The following is a 19,511-nucleotide window of genomic DNA, read 5'->3' on the forward strand; positions in this document are numbered from 1 at the left end:
CATATTTTGTTCATTTTCATGATTTCCTCCTTTCTGTTGAAGTTGTCCACATGCTTGTGGATTTCAATGGATTCTCTGTGTAGTCTGACATGATAGTTGGAGTGGTCCAGCATTTCTGTGTTCTCAAATAATATACTGTGTCTGCAATTTTATATAAGGGGTGTCATTTTTTTATGGGGGAGAAAAGTATTTTCAAGTGTGGTTGGTTGAAACTGTGGGTGCCGAAGTCCAACTGCAATGTCTTCATTCAATTCCTGTTAAAAGGGGAAAAAATACGAGATGTACATTATTATTATGTACATGAAATGGCTTGCATCGAATCCTTCCAACAAAACAGATTGTCACAAGTCTAGCAATCAAAGTATGTATACAAAAAACAGCCTTAAAACAGAAAGTGAATGACACATACCAAGCAAGTGTGAACCACCTTTTAACAAGGTTATATTAAAACCTAGAAGTGTTAAGTAAGTACATCACATAACCAGAAACCAAAGATCGGTGCTGAAACCGGAGGTGTGCTCTTGCTAATTATTTGTAACATGTGTTTTCTAATTGTTGTGTAGCCAACCACCTCCCACTCCTGCTTGCCTATTAAGATTCAATATCAGCTGAGCAAAATAGGACAGTTGCAAATTTAATTACATCCATTAGCTCTCGTTCTTTTACATGGAACCACCACTAGAGGGGAGAAAACGTCCATATTTCGACAGACTTGTAAAATCATTATTATAGAATTATTCCCAGATACCAGATCCTCTTTGATCTTGGAAATGAAGTAGGGTCAACCATGGGTAGTACGTGGATGGGAGACCACTATCACATATCAGATGCTGAAACCTATATTCCAAATGAAGAAAATGAAAAAACAACCCCCGTGTATTCCTTGTCTAAGAAAACCCTATGAAATTCATGGGATTTCTATAAATCAATAGGCAACTAGAAGACACATACACACATACAACCTCACATCCCATTTATGGCTAAATTTCAAAGGACCAACTAAATGAAAACTCAAAATTAGTTCTAAGGGATGCTGCTACTGCGGAACCTCTAATCCAAAAAAATAATAATTAGGAAATAATATTTGAAATTCTAGAGACCATGAGCGATGAGCTTCTAGATGCAACAGTATTGCAAAAGTTAAAGAAGAAACTGCAAAATCAGGGATACAGCTGAATATTAGGAATACAAAAATAATAACCACAGATGCTTTACATAACTTTAAAGTGGGCTATGAAGACAAATGGTTAATTCTCAGTCATTCATCAAAATTGAAATGCTACACAAGACCAAAACGCGGAAGGACAGCCATGAAAAAACTCAGTAAGATCCTCAGCTGTAAAGATATATCATTAAATTTCAATGTCAGAATCATCCAGGTTAAGAGTACATATTTCCAATTTTTATGTGTGTATGTAAATCAACAGGAAGCAAATGGATACATTTGCAATGTGGTTCTGGATGTGGGTTCTGTGGATACCATGGATTGCTTAAAAGATGAAAGAATGAGGTCAAGGGAAAAAAAAAAAAGGCCCGAACCCTCCCTAGAAGCCAAGACAACTAAACTGGGGCTATTGTATATCATGAGAAGATGTAACTCACTGGAAAAGACAGCAATTCTGGGCAAAGTAGAATACATATGGGGAAAAAGGAAGACCATGGTCCCACATACATTATATGGTCAAGGTAGACTCATATACAGGCACTTCCCAAGTTGCAAACATCCGACTTACAAATGACTCATAGTTACAAACTGGGGTGAGACAACAGAAAGTGAGAGAAATCTACCCCTAGAAAGCTAAATTCGCTCCTGAAAGAGTTGTTATCATGGGGAAAAGGTGTCTCCACTGACGCTTTATCCCCAATCCTTGTTTCCACAACAAGGCAATTTTTTCAAAATCCAATTCTCACAGGGACAGAAAGTGTGGTGAAATCTTCCAAACAGGGGATCAGACAGCAAAGGAAACACCACAGGAGTGTTAACCCTTCCCTATGCTATTGAAATCACACAGACACACACACACTGCATTATATGTGTGCATATGTCTACACTGTGCAGTGTCTACACTGACGATGTTACAGGTGGGTACAAAACAATCAAGGAAGCCACCCCAGACTTTGCAAGAGCTGAGCAAGGCAGGAGATGACCATGTCTCTTAGGGGTTTCTCATTCATAGGACCAAAGACAAACTCAATATGACACTAAATAACAACTACAAGAAGACAACTTCTTCCCCAGTTGTTTTTAAATCTCAGTTGAAAATATTTTTGTAACCTGTCCAACCCTATCAGGCATATTATGTTGAAGATTGATTTCTATCCACTCACAGCATTTTACCACAATGTCAAAAAGGGGTATTTCCCTGTAAAGTTTAGTAGAATATTCAAAAGATGTTAGGCATTTTCTGGAGTGAAACTTTGTTGTTTTGAGTCTTCAAATCATTTGCAACCTAAAGAGATCCTAAAGCAGCCCTATCACAAGCTTTTAATCGGTTGATCACCTGTACATCATTATGGGGACCAGAAAGGGAAGTTGTAAGGGGTCAATGTAATTGTGATTTAAACTATGTTGTTATCATTTGCATTGTATGGTTTTATCTGTTGTAAGCCACCTTGGGTCTGCTTGGAGGAGATAGGCAGGGTAAAAGTAGCTTAAATAAATAAAATAATTTTATTGACAAGATTTATTCAGAGAAGGGTTGCCTTTGCCTTTCTCAGTGACTGAGTGAGGACTGGAACTCTGGTCTCCAAAATCCTAGTCCAACACACAAATCACTATATCAAGCTGGCTCTCTTGGCAGCTCATCATCCATTTAAAAAAATGGACAAGTAGAAATGCAAGAGGTGACAGTTTTGATGGCATTAAGATAAAGCAATGGGGGAAATATTGGAATCCCTACTTGCATTACAGATTATCTGTGAAAAAGGAAACCTCCTTTTATCTCTTTCATAGGTTTCCTTGTTTATCCTCACAACAATTATGCAAGGTAGTTTAAACAAAAAAATATGACTAGCTGGTTTCTTCTGAAATTTGAAGCTTTTTCATATCATGCCAGTATAGACAGCACACCTTAATTATCTTGTTTTGGTAGAAATGTATTTAATTTGGATCATTACTGCTTTTTTGATAGGAAAACAGGAAATGCCTAGGGCATCAATTTAACTACCTTTCTCTTCCTGCACAGTTTTACTAGCCAGGGTGATCTAATGGTTTGTGCACCAGATTTTGGAGACCACACTGAAATCCCCACTCAGTCATTGAAACTCACTGGGTGACCTTGGGCAAGGCACACTCTGTCACTCTCAGATTGCAAAGACAAAACCAACTCATCCCTCCCAACAAATCTTACCAAGAAATCCATGTAATGAAGTCACCTTGGAATCACCATGGAATTGCCATGCAATTCTTGGGGCGGAGAAGAGGATGACAGATAGGCTAGATCACATGTGCAAGGCCCACAGACGAAATCTGGCCCATCACGTCTTTTTATGTGGCCCATGAGGCTTTCAATGCTAGGGCAACATAATAACATTTATACAGTTTTACCATTATAAATGGCCCTTTGAAGGCAGTCATAAGGCTGATCTAACCCTTGGTGAAAATGAGTTTCACACCCCCGGAATAGATCAAGGAGAAGGATAGATGATCATAAAAACTATCACCTAAGCTTGAAATAACATAAAAATCTTCATCAGATCCACACTTCAACTTTTTGAGAAGCTTACACATTTGTCTTATAGTTAAAAAGAGGCAAGGATTAAGAAGGGTTAAAGGCTCACTGTTTAAAAGAATGAGCAAGATTCAACATGAAGGAGAGAGAGTGTAACATTATATTCACTGAGTTATTCTCATCATGTAATGGCACTTTGTTAGTTAACTGCAAACCAAAAAATGCATTCCACTGTATGTGTGCCTAAGCATGCACAACATATAATGCGCAATTCACAACCATACTCAAGTTGTAGTGCACATACATGTGCATCAATTCTTAATGCAACCATGCACAATGTGCAGCCACCAGGGCCGGCCCCACTCATGCGGCAGCTGACGCCGCCGCCTCGGGCGCAGGCCCGGGGGGGCGCCGTCAGGCTGGGCGGGAGGCGGGGCACCGCCCTGACGGTGCCCCGCCTCCCGCCCAGTGCGCCCTGGCCCGTCTGGCCTGCTTGAAAAGGCCAGACGGGCGAGCGGGAGTAGCGTGGGAGGCGGGGCCAGCTCTGACGCCGCTCCCCCCCCCGCCCAGCGTGCCTTGGCCCCGCCTCCCACGCTGCGTGGGAGGCAGGGCCAAGGCACGCTGGGCGGGGGGGGGAGCGGCGTCAGAGCTGGCCCCGCCTCCCACGCTACTCCCGCTCGCCCGTCTGGCCTTCCTAGAAGGCCAGAAAGCAGCGGAGGTCCCTCCAGGCCGCGATTGCGGCCTGGAGGGACCTCCGCTGCTTTCTGGCCTGGTAGGAAAGGCCAGACGGGCGAGCGGGAGTAGCGGAGGCGGAGCCAGCTCTGACGCCGCTCCCCCCCCGCCCAGCGTGCCTTGGCCCCGCCTCCCACGCTGCGTGGGAGGCAGGGCCAAGGCACGCTGGGCGGGGGGGGAGCGGCGTCAGAGCTGGCTCCGCCTCCGCTACTCCCGCTCGCCCGTCTGGCCTTTCCTACCAGGCCAGAAAGCAGCGGAGGTCCCTCCAGGCCGCAATCGCGGCCTGGAGGGACCTCCGCTGCTTTCTGGCCTTCTAGGAAGGCCAGACGGGCGAGCGGGAGTAGCGTGGGAGGCGGAGCCAGCTCTGACGCCGCTCCCCCCCCGCCCAGCGTGCCTTGGCCCTGCCTCCCACGCAGCGTGGGAGGCGGGGCCAAGGCACGCTGGGCGGGGGGGGAGCGGCGTCAGAGCTGGCTCCGCCTCCGCTACTCCCGCTCGCCCGTCTGGCCTTTCCTACCAGGCCAGAAAGCAGCGGAGGTCCCTCCAGGCCGCAATCGCGGCCTGGAGGGACCTCCGCTGCTTTCTGGCCTGCTAGGAAGGCCAGACGGGCGAGTGGGAGTAGCGTGGGAGGCGGGGCCAACTCTGGCCCCGCCCCCCCGCCCAGCGTGCCCTGGCCCCGCCTCCCACGCAGCGTGGGAGGCGGGGCCAGGGCACGCTGGGCGGGGGCGGGGCCAACTGTGGCCCCGCCCCCTCACTAATCGCCATGGCCCCGCCTCCCACGCAGCGTGGGAGGCGGGGCCAGGGCGCGGGAGGCGGGGCCGGTGGCGGGGGCGCTTTTCAGCACCCCCGCTTCCCATTAAAAATTATCTCCGGCCGGCCCTGGCAGCCACATGCCATTTCCACAACCTTAAAGTGAGTACAGCAATTCCACACTAAGCAGAAATATTTGGCCATTTCCATAGAGGAATTTAGGCATGTATAAGGTTACAACAAGATTCCAACCTATAAGCACATTCATCTTCAGTCTCCCAATCTAATCAGGAGACCTAAAGAACTGCACTCTCCAGAGATATACAAGTAAGTATACTGCCTCCACTTCCAAATGCAGACAAAAAGTAGAGGAAAGCTTTGATTCAAAGAAGAAATATGTAAGAGGGAAGCACTGTTTGATGTACATGCAAGTCGTTCATTTGTTAAAATTAGATCACTGGAAACATTCCATGGTGAGTTCCTGATCAACTGCACTGGCACCCTGAGTACAAGCTGTTATGCCCACACATTTCTAGAAATGACTGGCACACATTAACAATGCTGTAGGAGCTCTTCCTGGAATGCTCAGAAATAATATCATTGACCTTGATAGGAAGACCTTCTGACCTGAACATAGCATAGTTGCCTCTTACGCTCCAGGAGGATCCAGAGACCACCCAGTCTCTGTGGAATCTACTTTCTTGATAGGCTTCCATCTGTAGTTCTCTGGCTCAGGTGAGCACATCAGCCAGCTGCCCACAGACTGGTCTAAATGTATGCTGAATAACCATTTTAGAAGCAAGGGGACATATTGGCCTTTCAAGGGACCTTGGAGGACTATCTACATGAGCCACAAAATTTGGGGCCAGTCTAGAATGATAATACCCTGGCCCAGGCTGATGGTGGCTTCAACATCCACCTTCATTCCTCTGCAGTGGCAGGATGAAGTCCAGAATATCCAGTTGGGCTGAACCCAGTTGACCACTCTTACGTGGATTGTTGTTGGCACAGCAACTGGATCTAGAGCTCTGGAGCTCTCGTGGCCATTTCTGGGCACCTCAGTTGAGGCACTGTTTTTTGCTCCCTAATACCCCCAAATCTCCCAGTTGTATGCCTTCAATAATTTCCTGATTTATGCAATCCCTAAATTAAAGCTAACAGGGTTTTTTTCTCAATATGATTTGTTCAGAGGAGTTCTGCCACTGCATTCTTCAGAGGATGTGAGGCGGGAGGTTAAAGAACCCCAGGAAATGCCATATATGGGCAGAGATGGCGACGGCTAGCGACCCGGGTGCATAAGCTCACAGAAACATGTGGTTTCTGGGAAATCATGTGTTTCTGAAGAAATGAAAGCTAAAGATAAACAAACTGCGCGTGCGCACGCAGGCGCTCTGAATGATTGTGAACACGACACAGAAAGAGTGCGCCCGGGCCGCTGGTCAGCGCTGATTGGATACAAGTCAAGCCCGTCACAACTCTAAGCCAATGAATTTGCTTGTGGGCGGGCATAACCCGAACCCTGTAATGTGTATAAATATTTACTCAGCCCGCCGCTGGGGGTTCTCCCTTTGGAAAGCACCTTGTTGTGCAGGGGGGGAACCCTAGCGGCCGCTTGCCAATAAACTGTTTTCTTGGAAATACTCCAGTTGTCCGTCTCCAATCCCTCCCACTGCGCTCGCAAGGACCGTAGCACAAAGGTTCCGCTACAGATGGAAGAGTGACTTGCCAGAGTTCCCCCTGTTTGTTTCCTGAGCCAAGAAGGGATTCAAATCTGGACTCCTAGGCCAGCCCTCAAACCACTACATCACGCTGGTTCTCTGAAGGAGCTACCAAAATGCTCCTGAGACTGCATGAAACTCATAGGTCATACTTTCCCCACCCCTATGTAATGGCTACACAGAGGCAGTTTTCTCTGCCCTCCGTGAGACCGCAGCAACCCCAAATTACCCTTACTTGTGTTATTGAAGACACAGGAGTTCTGTCCTAAATCACCAAAGATGAAACCTAAATGTTTTCTAGAAGAGTTTCAATTGTGAAGTCATTTGAGGTGTCATTTCATGAATCCAAAAAATGCCAGAGCTAAACTTGGTCACAATCCTGAGCAGTTTATACGTGGGAGACTATGTGAGCCCCATTATTAACCAGAATATCACTCTATCCAATCATCTCTTACAAACACTGTTTTCACACAGTGGGCATCTCTGCTGCTGCCACCACTGGGCACCCACAATGGCCAGGAGCTTGGATGGATTTTCATGTCAGCTGGGAACAAAAGTGAGGCTGGTGTGGTCTTCACCTGTCTGGACACCACCAAAGCCCAGGACCTTCAGCTAGATGTGTCTGGCCATCCCCAGGTCCAGTGTAGACTTACCCCTAATGCATTCAGCAGATTTCCCTAAAAAGATCCCAAAAATAAAATTTTGCTTCCTTCAGATAGCATGGAGAAACTGCTCATGTGTTGATTCTATATATGAGCCTTTTTATTATTTTAACAGGTTCAGAGCACAAGACTAAAACTTTGCTTATATAAACACCAATTAAGGATCAATGTTGCCTGATTAATTTTTTTTATCAGCAAGCTGTACAATATGCCAGTGATTAACTGTCTACCAATTAACCTTTGTACCTTTCCCCCAAACTGGAGAGCACATTTATTCACAGTTAGGCACATGTTCAATTAATGTAGATTAATTATGTCTATTGCTGAGTTTATCATTTTTCTGGCTCCAGGCTCATTTATTATCATGTGGATCACTGCAGCAGCCTACATTATCTTCAAAAGCACCTGTTCTCCACTGGCTCATGCTTCAGATGCTTGACTGTTTATTATACACCCACCAAAAATTAAAATTAGCTGTTCAAATATATATTTGTATTAGGCTTCCAGTATTGCTTGGGAGAATAATTTTCTAATGTTAATTATTGTCGAGTTTCAAATGTTTGGAGTCTGAGTGACTATATTAAGTGTTCAAATGATGCTCACATTGCACATTAGTCTCAGTTGCCCTTAAGATAGAATCAATCCAACTGTAGCATGGTCTTCCTCTTTTCCTATTGCCTTCCATTTTATAAACTATTATCACCCTGTCTTCTCATCATATGTCCACAGCCTCAATTTAGTCATCTTGGAGTCTAGGGATAATTCAGGCTTGATTTGATCTAGAATCCATTTATTTGTCTATTTAGCAGTCCATGGTATTCATAGAACTCTCACCCAGCACTACATCTCACATTAGTTGATCTTCCTGTTAGCTTCTTTCACTCTCCAGGTTTCAGAAACAGTCCTAACAGTGCTAGAAGCAACAATAGTGGAATTATGTGTAATATTTGGAGTGCTTTCAAGCAGTCAAAGCACTTCATGTGCTTTATCTAACTGTAAAGCATAAGAATGCAACTTGAAAAGGCATGAGAGCCAATTTCACCAATTTTCCATTAAACACAGTGTGATTTTAAGGGAAATCATGCTTCTTGTGAATTTCTATTATTAGTGTTACTTGGCGGCAGGGGTGGGGGAGAAACTGGAGTCCACAAAAGAAAATGGGGATATAAATAACCCACAGGGCACAGGTTACTCCTATCAGGAAAACTATCCTTAATCTTTATATACAGCAGATGAGAAATGAAGCATGAGTGTGTATGGACTGGCTAAAGCAGGAGATGTACTCCAGATGTTTAGGGACTTCTTTCCATCAGCTTCAGAACAAGCATGGTCTGAATACTGGACAAGGATTCTAGGAGACTAGATTAAAATCCCCTCTCAGACATGGAAACCCACTGGGTGACCAAGAGTAAGGACAATATTGCATGCTGTGCCAGGCTGTGGCGCAGCTGGCTAGTAACCAGCTGTAATAAATCACTACTGACTGAGAAGTCATGAGTTCGAAGCCCGGGTTGGGTTAAGCCCCCGACCATTAAATAGCCCGGCTTGCTGTTGACCTATGCAGCCCTGAAAGACAGTTGCGTCTGTCGAGTAGGGAAATTTAGGTACGCTTTATGCGGGAGGCTAATTTAACTAATTTACAACATCATAAAACTGCCAGCAAAACACAAGGAAAGGAATGAGGAAGTACAGCCACTAGTGGACGGTGAAGCAACAGCTCCCCCTGTGGCCGGAATCGTGAAGCTGGAAAAAATGTTAAATGCCTCTGTGTCTGTCTATATATGTTGTTTGTTGGCACTGAATGTTTGCCATATATGTGTTCATTGTAATCCGCCCTGAGTCCCCTTCGGGGTGAGAAGGGCGGAATATAAATACTGTAAATAAATAAATGAGAGCTAAAGTGTGCATTAGCACCATTTCCAAATGGAAATGCTCCTGATGGCATGATGTTGTCTCATACTCACTCCAAACCAGGTAGAAAGAGATTGTTAAGCTGTCCTTTTCTATGCACAGTGGGCTCCTGTTAATAGATTACATAAAGTGCTTTCTTCCAGTGTTGGCAGTGGTGCAGTAAGTCAAAAGCATTACTGCAGAAAGTTTGGGAAATGTATTGTAATCATCCCTTTTTTCCACTTCACTTCCCTGTCCCAGAACTGCTGACCATTCCATTTACAGTGAGCAAGTAGAAAATACATCCAACCACATAGCCAAAATTTCCCAATTTCATCCCATTCCCCTCCTTTTTTATTTTTTATTTTCCAGGTAACTGTGCAGTATTGTGGGTTATTCCTTAGATTCATATAGATTTCCTTTGTTGCATAAGCATGTCCTTATTGTTTGCAAGACTTCCTATTTTTATTTTTATTTTTTGCAAATGTTTTGTCTTCTATAAGCCCCTGAACAAGGTTTGGACTCATAAATACACCTCCCCCTTGCAGATTACACTCATGAGGAAAAATACTGTGAACTGTAAAATGCATCTTTATTTTGTTATATACTGTATGTTTAATGTACCTGAAGGTACCAAGCTTGAAAAATCCAGAAGTGATTTACCATGAACTCGTTCAATAATGAAGCTCCAAAATGGCAGTATCTTGCAAGAATGGCTGAAATCTTGGAGTTGTGCAATTCTTCAGGTGAAAAAGGGCCATGGCATGGACAACAAAGGGCAATGTATGGGTTGGAAGGAGTTACACTGAGCTGGTTCACTAAGCTAAAAGCTCAATCAATTTTTTGAAAACATTTTGTGTGACAGGAAGCTTGGCTATCCTGGTTATTTTAGCTATGAGGATGAGTTTGCAGCACTAGACCAGACTATACAGTAGAGTCTCGAGTATCCAACATAAATGGGCCGGCAGAACGTTGGATAAGCAAAAATGTTGGCTAATAAGGAGGGATTAAGGAAAAGCCTATTAAATGTCAAATTACGTTATGATTTTACAAATTAAGCACCAAAACATCATGTTTTATAACAAATCAACAAAATGAGAAGTTCAATACATGGTAACATAATGCAGTAATTACTGTATTTATGAATTCAGCACCAAAACATCACAATTTATTGAAAGCATTGACCACAAAAGCATTGACTACTAAAAGGCAGACTGCGTTGGATAATGTATAATGTTTTGGATAAGTGAAGGTTGAATAAGCGAGATTCTACTTATTTTTAAGATCTTGTGCAGTAATGCCTAAGCTTCAGAGGAAGGTATCAGCAAACCTTCTCAGAATAAATATTTCAAGAAAACCCGATAAGGTTGATGTATGAACCTTTTTTGTGTCAGGAGCGACTTGAGAAACTGCAAGTTGCTTCTGGTGTGAGAGAATTGTCCGTCTGCAAGGACGTTGCCCAGGGACACCCGGATGTTTGATGTTTTGCCATCCTGTGGGAGGCTTCTCTCCTGTCCCCATATGGGGAGCTGGAGCTGACATAGGGAGTTCACCCACTCTCCCAGGATTCGAAGTTCCGACTTGTGCAGTCCTGCCAGAACAAGGGTTTAACCCATTGTGCCATTGGGGACTCCTATATACCTGAAGGCCCATAACAATAACACCCATTTACCTCATAAAGAATGGCCAATGGATGATAGGAGTTGTAGTCTAGTGACATCTAGAGGGTAAAAGCTTTCCATCCGTAGCCTAAGGCTGGCTAATATCAGAGATGACATTCAGATTAGGAACTCCCTGAGCCGCTTCTCTTGTTCTCTAAGCTACAAATAGTACAATTTTAAAAAACACAGTGGGTTCTATTGTTGTACTAACTACCTTTTAACAAGGAGGAGGTTTTATACTTCAGATAGCGGCGTGCCTCTAATCTATTATGCACAGAGAGAATGACATAAACCTGAATACCAGGCATGGCTAGCCTGCCTAACAATTCCCATTCCCTGTGTTCGGAAACAATTAGTATATTATTCATTCATAAGATTAAAGCCATAGAGATGTGAAACTGCAGTCCTACAAGACATCGCTTCAACACCAATTAAAAAAAGAAAACCAAAAGAAACCATCCGGTGTAGTTGTCTGTTTGCTGTACATGAGGCCAAGTGTGTAAGACACAATGGAGTGGGAAATTCAAGGCTTCTGTATGAAGTACTCACAAAGCTTAGGAAAATTATATTGAAGCACTACTCATAGATGACATTTAACTCCAATTAAGCTTCACAAAATAAACAGTAAAATTTCTATTAGTGAGATTGTGCAATTGGGACCACAGATCATGTGTTGTTGCATTGCCCCACAGTGGCAGCATTCTGAACTAAATAATTTTTGAAGAAAATACCTTATTCATGAGCTACAGTCCGGGGGGGGGGGGGGAGGCAAAGAATCATCATTAATAAAATAGGATATGCATGTGTTTCGCATGAATAACAAATGGCTATATTGGAGGAGTCTGCATGGTTAGAAGAAATTTTAGAAGATATGCTTGCCATAGTTTGGCCTCCCTTTATTTCTTCAATAACTGAACAATATCTTAGCAGGAACCATTAGGGTGTCCACCATCACGACAAGGAACATTTGGTGTCTCATCTCTTTAAAACAATTACAGTCATCCCTCCACTTTTGTTGGGCTTAGAATAAAATAACTTTTCCCAAACTTCAGATATAAGCCGCTATATCTATGCTATCATATAGAAATACAGTAGAGTCTCACTTATCCAACATAAACGGGCCGGCTGAACATTGGATAAGCGAATATCTTGGATAATGAGGGAATAAGGAAAAGACTATTACACATCAAATTAGGTTATGATTTTACAAATTAAGCACCAAAACATCATGTTTAACAACAAATTTGACATATAAAGTAGTTCAATACACAGTAATGCTATGTAGTAATTACAGTATTTACGAATTTAGCACCAAAATATCATGACGTATTGAAAACATTGACTACAAAAATGTGTTGGATAATCCAGAATGTTGGATAAGCGAGTGTTGGATAAGTGAAACTCTACTGTATGTAGTGGCATTGAACTCTACACTCATGGGGGTTGTGTGTGAGAAGTTTGGCCAAATTCGATCATTGGTGGGGTTCAAGGGGCTCTTTTGATTGTAGGTGAACTATAAATACCAGCAACTACAACTCCCACATTTCAAGGTCTATTTTCCCCAAACTCCACCAATGTTCAAATTTGGACATATTGAGTATTTGTGCCAAGTTTGGCCCAGATCCATCATTGTTTGAGTCCACAATGCTCTCTGGATGTAGGTGAACTACAACTCCCGAACTAAAGGTCAATACCCACCAAACCCTTCCAGGATTTCCTATTGATCATGTGAGTTCTGTGTGCCAAGTTTGGTTCAATTCCATCGTTGGTGGAGTTCAGAATGCTCTTTGATTGTAGGTGAACTATAAATCCCAGCAACTACAACTCCCAAATGCAAAATCATCCCCCCGCCCAACCCACCTGTTTTCAAATTTGGGCATGTTAGGTATTTGTGCCAAATTTGGTCCAGTGAATGAAAATGCATCTTGCATATCAGATATTTACATTACAATTCATAACAGTAACAAAATGACAGTTATGAAGTAGCAACGAAAATAATGTTATGGTTGGGGGTCACCACAACATGAGGAACTGCACTAAGGGGTCACTGCATTAGGAAGGTTGAGAACCACTGCTTTAATTCATCCAGAATGCTATCCATCTCTACTGAAGCCAACAAGTTATACAGTAGAGTCTCACTTATCCAAGCTAAACTGGCCGACAAAAGCTTGGATAAGCGAATATCTTGGATAATAAGGAGAGATTAAGGAAAAGCCTATTAAGCATCAAATTAGGTTATGATTTTACAAATTAAGCACCAAAACTTCATGCTATACAACAAATTCGACAGAAAAAGTAGTTCAATATGCAGTAATGTTATGTTGTAATTACTGCATTTACGAATTTAGCACCAAAATATCACAATATATTGAAAACATTGGCTACAAAAATGGCTTGGATTATCCAGAGGCTTGGATAAGCGAGGCTTGGATAAGTGAGACTCTACTGTAGTTAATGGAGTTTCCAAAAAAGAAAGGCAACAATGTCAGCCATTGGAAGGGGAAGGAAATGTTCTAGGAGTAGGAACTTATCTGTGGTATTGCTTGTGTGTATCTACACTGCAATATTAATGCAGTTTGACATCATTCTAACTGTCATGGCTCAGTGCTACAGAATCATAGGAATCATCATTTTACATGGTCATAGGAAGGCCTTCCCTGTCATAGGAAGCTGGTGCCTCATCAAACCACAGCTGCATTGCTTCCATACCTTGGAACCATGGCAGTTAAAGTAGTGCCAAACTCCATTAATTCTGCGGTGTGGATGCATCCTAAGTGTCATTCCTTCACATGCGCATTACTTCACTTATGACTGCTTTATGTGAACCAACTTACTGAATGTTGAATTCTGAACATTCTGGAATGTGTCACAGCAGTTGAAAATAGACTACAGGAAGAGACACAGGAAGCTATATCAGAAGCTTCCCCAATGGTTAAGATCTTCTAGGGAGGGCTTTCTTTTGTCTGGCCACCATCACAACCATCTTTGGGGAAGATTCAGGTCAGAACTTCATCAGCGATGATTGGTCCCAGGCTTAGAACTCCCTGTTCTCTTTCTACCATCAGACAAAGAAAGACCTTCTTATTTAGGCAGGGCTTTGGCTTTTAACTCATCCCACAGAAGGATTTTAAAGGTAGTGTGCTGTGTTTTTATCTTTTATATTATGTCATAAATGTGCATTAAATTAATGTTAAATATTAGCATCCTACCCCAAATTCTCCCAGACAACTCTTTGACACTTTGTCCAGGCACTTTATTAAATGGTCTTGTAATCGACCCCATTTTATCCATTAGTGGTGATGTTAGTTTTTACTACTTTATCTTTTTATCTGTTTATTATGGTGTTATATTGTATTACTGTGTTTTAATCTGTTATTTTATTTTATTTGTTGTGTTGATAGTGTTTATTTAGTTATTTATATATGTTTTAACTTGTCATGCCTTGTTCTTGTTTTTGGGCTTGGCCCCATGTTAGCTACCCCGAGTCCCTTCAGGGAGATGGAGTATTATTATTATTATTATTATTATTATTATTATTATTATTATTATTACAGTAGAGTCTCACTTATCCAACGTAAACAGGCCGGCAGAATGTTGGATAAGCGAATATGTTGGATAATAAGGAGAGATTAAGGAAAAGCCTATTAAACATCAAATTAGGTTACAATTTTACGAATTACGCACTAAAACATTATGTTATACAATAAATTTGACAGAAAGAGTAGTTCAATACACAGCAATGCTATGTAGTAATTACTGTATTTACAAATTTAGCACTAAAATATCACAATGTATTGAAAACATTGACTACAAAAATGCGTTGGATAATCCAGAACGTTGGATAAGTGAGACTCTACTGTATTATTATTATTATTATTATTATTATTATTATTATTATTATTATTAGACAGAGAGAGTGAGAGAGAGAGATTTTAGACATACCTTGATATACTGTATATACTCGAGTATAAGCCGGCCCAAATATAAGCTGAGGCACCTAATTTTACCACAAAAAAACTGGGAAAACATTGACTCCAGTATAAGCTGAGATACCAATAAAATTACATTAATTGAGGCATCAGTAGTTTAAATGTTTTTGAATCTTTACATCAAATTGTAATTTAAGATATGAGTGACCAACTCTGATTAAATCATTATTTTCATCTTCTTCAATGTAAATGTGCTTATGTATCCTTTTAATAATAAAAGAGTGAAATAATAAATGTAATAATAATAATAATGCAGTAAAATAATAAGTGTAATAATACAGTAAAATAAATGTAAAAGTAACAACAATAATAGAGTAAAATAATAAATGCAATAATAATAATTAATAGAGTAAAATATTAAATGTAACAATACCAATAATAATAGAGAAAAATAATAAATATACCATATATACTTGAGTATAAGCTGACCTGAATATAAGCCCACCAGGACACTCACCCGAGTATAAGCCAAGGAAGTTTATTTTTTTCAGTCCTAAAAAAGGGCTGAAAAACTAGGCTTATACTCGAGTATATACAGTAATTTGTAGGAAGTCATGTTGGGGCCTATGTCAAGCAAAAGCAGGATATTAATTAAACAAATAATAAACAAACAAACAAACAAACATAGACTACAAGAAAAATAACAGGAAGTCAGAGTCAAATATGTGTAGAACAATATCAGGAATTAACATAAAGTGGGATGTAGTAGTTTGAGTATTGGGTTATGAGTCTGAAGATCAGGCTTTGAATCTCCGTTGAGCCATAAAACCCACTGGAATAACCTTGAGCAAGTCATATGCTTTCAATCGTAGAGGAAGGCAATAGCAAATCTTGCTGGGAAAATTCTCGAGATAGAGTCACCATAGGTCTAAACCTATTTGAGCACACTCAATAAGAACATCAGTATTAACATGTGTCAGTGTAACACTGAAAGATGTTAGGAAGAGGAAAGTAACTGTGCAATTCGAACTTAAAGATATACAAGTTTTAGAAAATTAGAACTGGGCATATCTTCTGTTTGGTTGATTGCAGAAATCTGCTGAGAGCAACCTGCTACCAGAACACTTCTGCCAGCTGACATCTAAAGACAGAAGAGCCCCAAGAAAGGGCAGAGGATGGGTGAGGCAAGAGGAGAAGCAGGTTATACCAGATGCATCTCCCAAGGATACAGCCACAATGCTGTCACAAAATCAGGCCAGGACAGGAGTAGTCCTAAATAATTTCCAACACCTTTAGATTAGGAGAGGCTTGGATTCACCCGTTTTCCAGGTGGCCTCATCATCACAGCTAGCCTTTGGCAATCCTCCTAAAGATAAGTATCTGATAAATTTATAATAATGCTACTAGTACAATTCAATCAGAATAAAGCAAAGATGAAATGATATTCCTTTGAATAAATATTTGCATTTGTGAACTTGTTGTATCACAGAAAAGAAAAAGCAGATACAGTACTGGAGGAGCTCATATTCTCGACTGTGGCAGAGGAGCAGGATTGGCCCTGTCCCTGCTGAAAATCGCTCCCAAAATTTTGCCTCCACTATTATTAAGAATTTACAGGAAGGTGGCTTTCAGTAAGGAATATGTTTGATAGCTTATGCCCCAGGCCCTGAGATTTCCTCACTCAAACCTGAGACCTTAAGAAAGCTCTTGGTGATATCATCATGTGCTATTATTTAATTACAAATCACAGGTGTTCACAGCTTGTTATACAGAGAAAGGGAGGACCTCTTTGCAAATTCAGACAGAAAGGTTTGCTAAGGGATCTGTTCCCAAATCAAATATAAATTAAGAGATTATTTCTTCTCAGTCATTTAGGTGAACAGGAGAAGGATAATTTAATCTAACCTAGTTAACGTGGTGTAGAGATTTAAGCACTGAACAATGACTCTGGAGACCAGGGTTTGAATCTCTGCTCAGCCATAGAAGACAACGGAGTGATCTTGGGCAAGTCACACTCTCTCAGCCTCAGAAGGCGGCAAAGGCAAACCTCCTCCGAACAAACCTTGCCAAGAAACCCACATGATAGACTCACCTTTGGTTCACCATCAGTCGAAACAAGGCGGCATGGTGCAATAACAACTTGAGTCTAGCCATAAAGTGGGTGCAGAATAGAATGGAGGGTGAACTCTGGTGCCACAACGACGGGAGAGCAGGAGGAAATTGGCAGTAAAAGCATAGACCTCACAGAGAGTCTTTGCAAGTTGCGACAAGAAATTAATTATGCCTTGGAGACTGTAGCAAACCGCTTCTTCTCCCAGATGAGCCGGAAATTTTCACACAGCCCTTTCCTCTTGCCTGGAGATGAACCCATCCAAATTGGAGACTTTGTCTCCTGCCTTGAGATGACCTGGGAAAACTGGAGACTTTGAAATCTGTTAACCCTAGAAAGGGATCAGTAGTACAGTAATGAAAGATTGAACCCTTTCCTGCCACACTATGGGATCTGCTTTGTGTTTGAAGAGGCATGAGAAGTTTATGATTCTATGAAATTGGTTTTACTTTCAAGGAAATTTGGTCAGGATATGGCTGGAAGAGTGCTCCATGGGGCTCATGACTTTCCTAATTAACCAGCATGTTTTCACATTCATCCACTTCATCCTTAATTGATTAATCATGCAGATGACTCAATTAAAGCCTAGTGCCCCCAGTTGAGTTATTATTTAAAACATTTACAACTTGCCAAGATTTATAAATGGGGGACAGAGGGTCATCCAAGGCTTGTTACACAGGCAAATCAAATAATCTGGGTCTTGGAAATACTCAGTCTGGCTAAGACAGGAGTATGATATAATGCAGGGATTTTCCTAGGGAAGTTTCTTCCATCACTATTTTTAACAAAGAAGGAGAAAAGCCACTTTACTCTTTTTTTAACCTTCTCCTAGTAGAGGGAAGGTGGGGCAAAGTTACATGCAGAGCCAAGTGGTGACTTCATGAACTGTCTTCACCTGTCTTTGACTTTACCTTCCCCTACATTTTCCACTTTGGAAAGAATCCAACGCAGTTGCTTTTTCCATTCAAGATGAAATGCCACCAGTAATATTATGAGAATAACAGGGGTTCTCTAACATACCTCTGGGGAATTTCCCTGTTATCACCAATCTCTCATTAGAATCCTCCTTGGCAGGCCCGCACAACTTGGCACTAGTAAGGGGCCAAGATTAAAATAGGACAAACCTCTTCGGCCGCAGATAGGTTTTCAGTGTCTCACTCATGGCTTACGAGAGGGAGCCTTTCCCTCAGAGCAAGCTGCAATGTGGATTCATCTTGACATCCCTGCCTCCCCTAAGCATGGTGGCAAGTTGCAGTCCTTTTCTGAGGGAAAGGAGAAGTCCATCAGTTTTTGCCTCTGCCGCTCTTCCTTTCTCTTTGCATCTGGGTTGCCTGCCATCTCCTTCACCTCCAGAGGGAAAAACCGCCAACTCCACACTATTCAATTTTCTCATTTGTGAGGAAGAAACTTAGCTTCACCATGAAGATCCCGCAACAACTTTGTGGTGAAGCTACGTTTCTCCCTCATAAACAGGGGAAATTAACAGTGTGAAGTTGGTAGTCTTCCCAGTGGAGGAGATGACACAGACAACCCAGAGGCAAAGAAAAAGGAAGAGTGGCATAGCCAAGTTGCTCCCTCACAGGCGATGGAAATCAATGGCACTGAGCTGGCAGTTTTGCTTCCAAATGAGACAACAGAGGCAAAGAGAAAGGAAGAGTGGCAAAGGCGAGAACTTAAGAACTTCTTCACCACCACCCCTTTCTCCCTCTAAAACAGCCAATCTAATGTTAAATTTCAACATAACTTGGAGCTCAAGATTTCACACACACCCCACAAATATTCAGTACCTCTTCAAATTTCATCTCTGCTCCCCACTACTCCAATCTGAGTCCAAAAACCTCCCCAGGCCACATTTCCAACTGAGACCATCACTTCCAGTGTCCTGGCCAGGTCTGTTGGTTGTGCCCCCTTTGTCACAGGTTAGTTTAGTAACTTTGGTGCAAAGAGAAAGGAAATGTGTAGAGGAAAAACACTTGGAGAAGGGAATGGTGGGTTTCAAAGGCTACTGTGTTTTAGAACTGTGTGTGACCTCCTAAAGGCTTAGACCAGTGGTTCTCAACCTAGGACCCCCAGATGTTTTTGGCCTACAACTCTCAGAAATCCCAGAGAGTATACCAGCTGTTAGGATTTCTGGGAGCTGAAGGCCAAGAACTTCTGGGGAGCCCAGGTTGAGAACCATCTGCTTAGACTCTGAGGGCCACATCAAATCCTTGTGAATGAAGGCCACATGTTGTGCAGGCCTGCACTCCAGTTTCCAACTGGGAGGTGAAAGAGAGGGGGGATCCAGTGAGTGTGCCATTAAATCATAATAGTTAGAAGAGACCACAAGGATCTTCCAATCCTACTCCCTTCTATCATGCAGGGACCCACAATCAAAGCACTCCCAAAAGA

General features: G+C 42.1%; 1 long non-coding RNA gene across 1 annotated transcript; it reads left to right on the forward strand.

Moving 5' to 3' along the window:
• Positions 1 to 13,886: 13,886 nt before the first annotated feature.
• LOC134296791 (uncharacterized) lies at positions 13,887 to 16,454 on the forward strand. The gene is made up of 2 exons (XR_010003650.1): positions 13,887 to 14,214; positions 16,103 to 16,454. It is a non-coding gene; the product is annotated as an uncharacterized LOC134296791 (long non-coding RNA).
• The last annotated feature ends 3,057 nt before the right edge of the window (positions 16,455 to 19,511 follow it).

The sequence above is a fragment of the Anolis carolinensis genome, chromosome 2 (assembly GCF_035594765.1).
Source record: "Anolis carolinensis isolate JA03-04 chromosome 2, rAnoCar3.1.pri, whole genome shotgun sequence".
Lineage (NCBI taxonomy): Eukaryota > Metazoa > Chordata > Lepidosauria > Squamata > Dactyloidae > Anolis > Anolis carolinensis.